General features: G+C 42.6%; 1 pseudogene; it reads right to left on the reverse strand.

Annotated features, from left to right (window-relative positions):
* Positions 1 to 252: 252 nt before the first annotated feature.
* Positions 253 to 6,686, reverse strand: LOC137963186 (E3 ubiquitin-protein ligase AIP2-like; annotated as a pseudogene).
* Between the last annotated feature and the right edge of the window lie 472 nt (positions 6,687 to 7,158).

Below are 7,158 nucleotides of genomic sequence, written 5' to 3' on the forward strand. Positions count from 1 at the left end.
CCTGCTAACATTACACCCCTTCTGGAAAAAGAACTTGTCCTCAAACTTGAAGGTAGGGATGCGTACCAAAACGTTGCCATATCTCCCCAAGTAGCATCTGTGGCATCCACGTCAACCCACTAGATGACACAAGCGGCGTAAGCACTGCAATGTAACACTCCGGATGGAGAGATTGCTATATCTGAAACCCTCCACTAGTTCCCCCAGTTGGCAAAAAGTTTCCTCTGAAAATTAACAATTTTTTTTATCCAACTACTCTACTATGGTAGAAGCACCAATAGTATTCAACATATATTCTCCACCTTGGAGTGCATTTGTTGCTCCTTTCCTTTCTGCTTCAGCCTCCTTTTCACGTTCTTTCCAGCTCTCGTATGCATGGTCATCTATTTGTTGCTCATGCCTATAGATTGGGCACGAATTATGCTCATCCAGCCATGGCTTGAGGCAATTTGGGTGAAATAAAAGCTTGCAAGGCAACTCCTGCATCTTGTCATCTATAACCAAGTTCTCCCTGCAAACTGCACATTCTGTCTCTCTCCCTAGCTTCACCCAGATTTCATGTGTTGTTGGAATGTATAGCTGTATAACGTGATCGGAGGAAACTGTATAGCGTGATTGTTTCCTCCGATCCCGTGATTATATTTTATTCCTTGATTTTAGGATCTAAATTGATCCTAAAATCACCTTGTAATGTATTATAAATACCTCCTAAACGGAGAAGAATAGATCATCGGAAAACCATTCGTTCAACCTCTGTTCTTATTTTTCGGTTCTCTGTTTTACATGGTATCAGAGCAGGAGTTTTTTCCTCTCTTTTCCGTCGCAGAAAGTCGGAGCTAAGTGCTCCTGTAATCGCCGAAGGAGGAAGCCGGAGGAAGGAAAAATCCGTCGGAGTTGCAGAACTCTGTTCCGGCTGTCCCGACGCAAAAAGAACGTCACCGACGCCGACGACGGCACCACCACACTGTTACGATAGAATTCGACGCTCCGCTGCCGTTGCCGAAGACGAAGGTTGCCGTTGCCGACGACGAAGACAGCCGTTGCCGAAGAAGAAGGCTGCCGAAGACGAAACGTTTTTTTTTTTTACGTCGTCGGAATCACGTCGCCGACGAGTTCCGACGATCGCCAACGATCGCCGACGAGCACCAACGACGGCATCACCACCTTTTTCCGAACCGAAGGTGACGCTCCGCTGCCGTTGCCGAAGACGAAGACCGTTGCCGAAGACGACGGTATGTTTTTTAAACTTAGGTACTGTTGATTTATTTTGTCGACCCAGACCGGCGGGTCGACCGAATCGGACCGAACCGGTCTAAACTCGAACCGGATCAGACCAGCACTGGAGCGGACCAGAATTGAATCCGCCCTGATCGTACCGAACCGGACCAGATCGAACCGGACCGGACTGAACCAAACCGGACCGGATTAAAAAAAAAAAAAATCAGATTGATGGCCACCCCTACAGGCGCATCTACCGACCTTATCCCATCACCACAGATTATAGTCCACCAAGATAATTCTGCGTTTCCAACCGGAATTATCCTCGATGAGACCAATTATTCATTATGGTCCCAACTCATGGAGATGCGAATTGGCGCACGCAACAAAGCTGGATACCTCACCGGCGAAACAAAAAAACCAGCATCTGGTGATGCTAATCTTGGAGTTTGGATTACTGAAAATCAAAGAGTTAAAAGTTGGCTTATTGACTCCATGAGTCCATTACTCATGCAGTGATTTATTCGCCTCTCCACTGCCAAGGAGATATGGGAAGCAGTATCAAAAACATTCTATGATGGATCTGATGAAACTTGTATATTTGAGCTGAACCAGAGATCTTTTTCTACCAAACAAAATGGTAGACCATTATCCACATACTACAATGAACTGGTTGCTATTTTCCAAGAGATTGATCATCGAACTATATCTCAGGAAGGAACAGTCGAAGGGCTAATCCAGTTGCACTCTGCAATGGCTAGGCTTCGGGTTCATATTTTTCTCAGTGGGCTTGACTCCGAATTTGATCAAGTTCGTGGAGAAATTTTGCGAAAAGATCCCAAACTTGATTTGGAAAGTACCTATGCCTATGTCAGACGCGAATATCAACAGAGACAGACAATGGGAAGCTATCGCCCAGTCTCCGAGAACTCGGCGATGTTGGTCAACCAAAGCCGACAAGGATCATCAAACAGTCGGAACCCTCAATCCTCTGGCAAAGGTAACAATCGTGTATGTATTCACTGCGGAAAAAAAGGACATTCACAACACCGGTGTTATGAGATTATTGGCTATCCGGAGTGGTGGGATTTCTCGAAAAATCCCCGTAACAAGACTGCTGGGAAAGCTATGGTGACATCCATGGAAGATAATCAGGAGCTACCTACTGCAAATGTTGCTCATCCAGGTATTCTCGATCATGCATTAGTATTTTCTGTACATTCTAAGAATAGACCTTGGATTATTGATACAGGTGCATCCGATCACATGACAAGGGATCCCAGTCAGTTACAATCCATCCTACCCTCTCCACAATCTGTTATTTCAACAGCCAATGGTAGTACCTCTCCTATTACTGGGGAAGGATCTGTTATCTTATCCAATAATCTGACATTAGATACTGTCCTTGTGGTTCCCTCTCTTGAATATAACCTTTTGTCTGTTAGCCAAATTACTTCCACTCTTGCTTGTACTGTAACTTTTTGGCCCTCATTTTGTGTCTTTCAGGACATTCTAACCCGGAAGATTCTTGGTTATGGTGTTAGACGGGGCAAACTCTACTATTTGGAGTTGCAAGAAAACGGGGGATCAAAAATCAGTCAGACAAATCAAGCTAGTAGTGAAGATAATGCTCAAACAACTGTATGGTTATGGCACCGACGATTAGGCCACCTTTCCTTTGGTTATCTTAAGAAATTGCGACCTCAACTATTTTCAGGTTTGACTGATGTGCATTTTCATTGTGACACATGTGAATTGGCTAAAAGCCACCGTATTGCTTATTTCCCGAGTTTGAATAAAAGTTTCGAACCTTTTGCGGTTATTCATTCTGATGTTTGGGGTCCAGCCAAGATTCCCTCTATTTCTAGAGCCCGTTACTTTGTGACTTTTATTGATGAATGCACTAGAATGACTTGGGTATCTCTGCTTATCCACAAAAGTGATGTGAGTCTAGCATTTCAGAAATTCCATACCATGATACATACTCAATACCAAAAGCAGATTCGTGTTTTGCAATCTGACAATGGTACTGAGTTTGTTAATGCTTCTCTCGAAACTTTTCTGACTACCCATGGAATTCGTCACCAGACTTCTTGCACCTATACTCCCCAACAGAATGGATTGGCAGAAAGAAAGAATAGACAACTTTTGGAAGTAGTACGTGCCTCTCTCTTTGGCATGAACATGCCTCGATTTTATTGGGGTGAAGCTATCACATCTGCTGCCTACCTCATCAATCGCACCCCTTCTAAAGTACTGGATTTTCAAACTCCTCTACATAAGCTGCAATCCCTGATTTCAATTCCCCATCTTCCAAATCTTGAACCCCGAATTTTTGGGTGTACCGCTTATGTTCATATCCCAAAGATCTTGCGAAATAAACTTGATCCATGTGCCAAGCGATGTGTATTTGTTGGCTACTCTGATTTTCAAAAAGGATATCGGTGTTATGATCCACACACCAACAAGCTCCATGTGACTTTAGATGTCTCATTCCATGAATCAGTCCCTTATTATTCAGGGGGAGTTTCTTGGACATCTCTTCAGGGGGAGAGTTCAAATGAAGAGAATGTTCCACATGAAGTTAACGGAGATGTTGAAAGAGGTGCCAAAGTTATTGAGGAGTTAGAAGCGGTGAATGAATTTTTTAAGTGTCATGATGTGCAACAAGACTATGATTCAGTAATTTCACCTGAAGAACCCCCAGAGTTGCCCCCGTCTGCACCAACAACTGAAGAATCAACCCAGAATGTTCCTCCTCAGGTAAATACGAATCCTATGTTTGATGAGTCTACTGAAACATGTCTTCCTACAGAAAACATAACCTCTAGATATCCACAAAGATTGAATAGGGGAGTTCCAAAAAAACAGTATGAACCTGATCTTGAAGCAAAGACCAAATACTCAATCAATAACTATGTGTCCTCCCATAGGTTGACTAAATCATATGCATTTACTGTTGATCAATTATCCAGGGTTTCTATTCCTAGTAATGTGCAGGATGCATTAGCTGACCCAAAATGGAAAAAAGCGATGAACGAAGAGATGGAGGCTCTACAAAAAAATGCCACTTGGGAACTTGTTCCCCAACCTAAAGGAGTAAAAACAATTGGATGTCGATGGGTGTTCACATTGAAACTCAAACCGGATGGAAGCATTGACAGATATAAAGCTCGGCTAGTTGCAAAAGGATATACGCAAAGGTATGGAATAGACTATCAGGATACTTTTGCACCAGTAGCTAAGATCAATACAATTCGTATTCTTATATCTATAGCAGCAAATCGAGACTGGCCTCTGCAACAATTTGATGTTAAAAATGCCTTCCTCAATGGAGACTTAGAAGAAGAAGTCTACATGGAACTACCACCAGGTATAAAAAATGGTTCTTTGTCTCGAGGTAAAGTTTGTAAATTGAAGAAGTCATTGTATGGGCTGAAACAGTCACCTAGAGCATGGTTTGGGAGATTCTCGACTACAATGAAGGAGTTTGGTTATAAACAAAGTAACTCAGATCATACTTTGTTTATAAAACACAAAGAAGGAAATGTAACAGCATTAATTGTATATGTTGATGATATGGTCGTGACAGGAGATGACCCAGGTGAAATGCAAGCTTTACAGGAGTATTTAGCTACTAAATTTGAAATGAAGGATCTCGGACAACTTAAATATTTTTTGGGGATTGAAGTTGCAAGATCGAAACATGGAGTCTTCCTTTCACAGCGAAAATATGTGTTGGATCTTCTAGCTGAAACCGGAATGCTTGACTGTAAACCAATAGAGACGCCGATGGAAATGCATCATAAACTCGGAATTCTTCCAGATCAAATTCCAGCAGACAAAGGGCGTTATCAGCGATTAGTTGGAAGATTAATCTACCTATCCCACACAAGGCCCGATGTAGCATATGCAGTAAGCGTTGTGAGCCAGTTCATGCATGCACCAAGTGAAGAACATATGGAAGCAGTATATCGGATCTTGAGATACTTAAAGAGTGCTCCAGGAAAAGGTTTGTTATTCTCAAAAAATGGTATCTCTAGTATTGAAGGGTATACAGACTCTGATTGGGCAGGTGATCAGACAACCAGAAGATCCACATCGGGTTACTTTACTTTTGTGGAAGGGAATCTTGTCACTTGGAGAAGCAAAAAACAGAAGGTAGTATCCAGATCAAGTGCTGAAGCTGAATTTCGAGGTATGGCTCATGGTGTATGCGAGTTGTTATGGATACGGAATATACTGAGAGACCTAGGGATTGAATACGACAAACCTATGAATCTTCACTGTGATAACAAGGCAGCTATCGCAATTGCACAAAATCCAGTTCAACATGATCGCACTAAACATGTTGAAGTTGATCGTCATTTCATCAAAGAGAACCTCGATGCAAAGATTATACAATTCCCCTTCATTCAATCTGCGAGTCAAATGGCGGATATGCTCACGAAGGCAGTATCAGGGAAAGCATTTCATGGTATAATTGACAAGTTGGGTTTGACTGATATCTATGCACCAACTTGAGGGGGAGTGTTGGAATGTATAGCTGTATAACGTGATCGGAGGAAACTGTATAGCGTGATTGTTTCCTCCGATCCCGTGATTATATTTTATTCCTTGATTTTAGGATCTAAATTGATCCTAAAATCACCTTGTAATGTATTATAAATACCTCCTAAACGGAGAAGAATAGATCATCGGAAAACCATTCGTTCAACCTCTGTTCTTATTTTTCGGTTCTCTGTTTTACATGTGTGATTGTGATGATTGGAAGCCTTGCAACCATCTCTTTTGAGGCTGGTGGCTTCTTTGGTCCAACACCAATTTCCTGTAGTGAAGCTTCAATGACAGAATCAAGGTCCTGCAAACCACTGATTTCTAGCTTAGTATTTACCAACTTTTCCAGCATTGCAGAAGCAACATCAGGACCAAAATTGTTTGTTGTAGTACTCTCCCCATGGGATTGAGAAGACTCAGAAGCACTAACCTGCTCTTGTGTGTTACCAAGAGTTGTAAGTAAATTCTATGCCACAAGCCATGCAGGTGGCTGGGGCTCAGGCCCAACAGTTAAATGTCCTTCAAATAGAAATCTAGAATCTTTGTACGGAGTATTTGGTGGAGTCTGAGGCTCGAGGTCCATTCTCTACATCATCTAAATGTTCAAGAGCCCTAGCAGTGCATGCTCCCAGGTGCTCCTTCAGTGAAGACTCAACAACAATGCGTTATGCATCTTCAAAAAGCCTCAAACCTGCATGCCAGAATCCTGGTGCTATATATCTAGTCTGCAAGATCGTTGCAGCCCAAAAAATTACAGAATAAATGCATTTACAAAGTGACGAAGAAGCATAAGAAGAGGTTTCAAGAAGAATGGATTGGATCAAAGACACGACTTCTTCAAAGGTATGTTTCTTCCCTAGCCGTTTCTGCAGCTCTTGCAATTTCTGCTTCATAGAATCTTCGGACACCATTAGTTTTAGCTCGCTTTTCCTTCTTTCCTGTAGCTTCTCTAGTGTTTTAGAAAGGGAAGCAAAATTTCAGATAATAAGAAATGAATTTCCCACACTCTTCATGGTCATGGCAAAGAACCAGTATGGAAGCATTGCACCCACAATCAACCCAATGAAAACTTTAGGTGTCAAAACATCCACTGTGGAAATTTCAGCATGGCTCACAAAGGCACCAAAGAGAGCCAAAGACACCAGGGTGGCTGAACCAATGGAAAACCCCCTTCCAATAGCAGCAGTAGTGGTTCCAGCGGCCTCAAGGGCATCAGTTATTTGGCTCACAAAGGCACCAAAGAGAGCCAAAGACACCAGGGCGGCTGAACCAATGGCAAACCCCCTTCCAATAGCTGCAGTAGTGGTTCCAGCGGCCTCAAGGGAATCAGTTATTCGCATTTCCTGTGACTCATGTCAGCCATCTCAGCAATACCTCCAGCAT

This window comes from Aristolochia californica, unplaced genomic scaffold (assembly GCF_029961685.1).
Source record: "Aristolochia californica isolate CCGP_79_NKW_82.1479 unplaced genomic scaffold, dmAriCali1.0.hap1 SCAF_4, whole genome shotgun sequence".
Classification (NCBI taxonomy): Eukaryota; Viridiplantae; Streptophyta; class Magnoliopsida; order Piperales; family Aristolochiaceae; genus Aristolochia; species Aristolochia californica.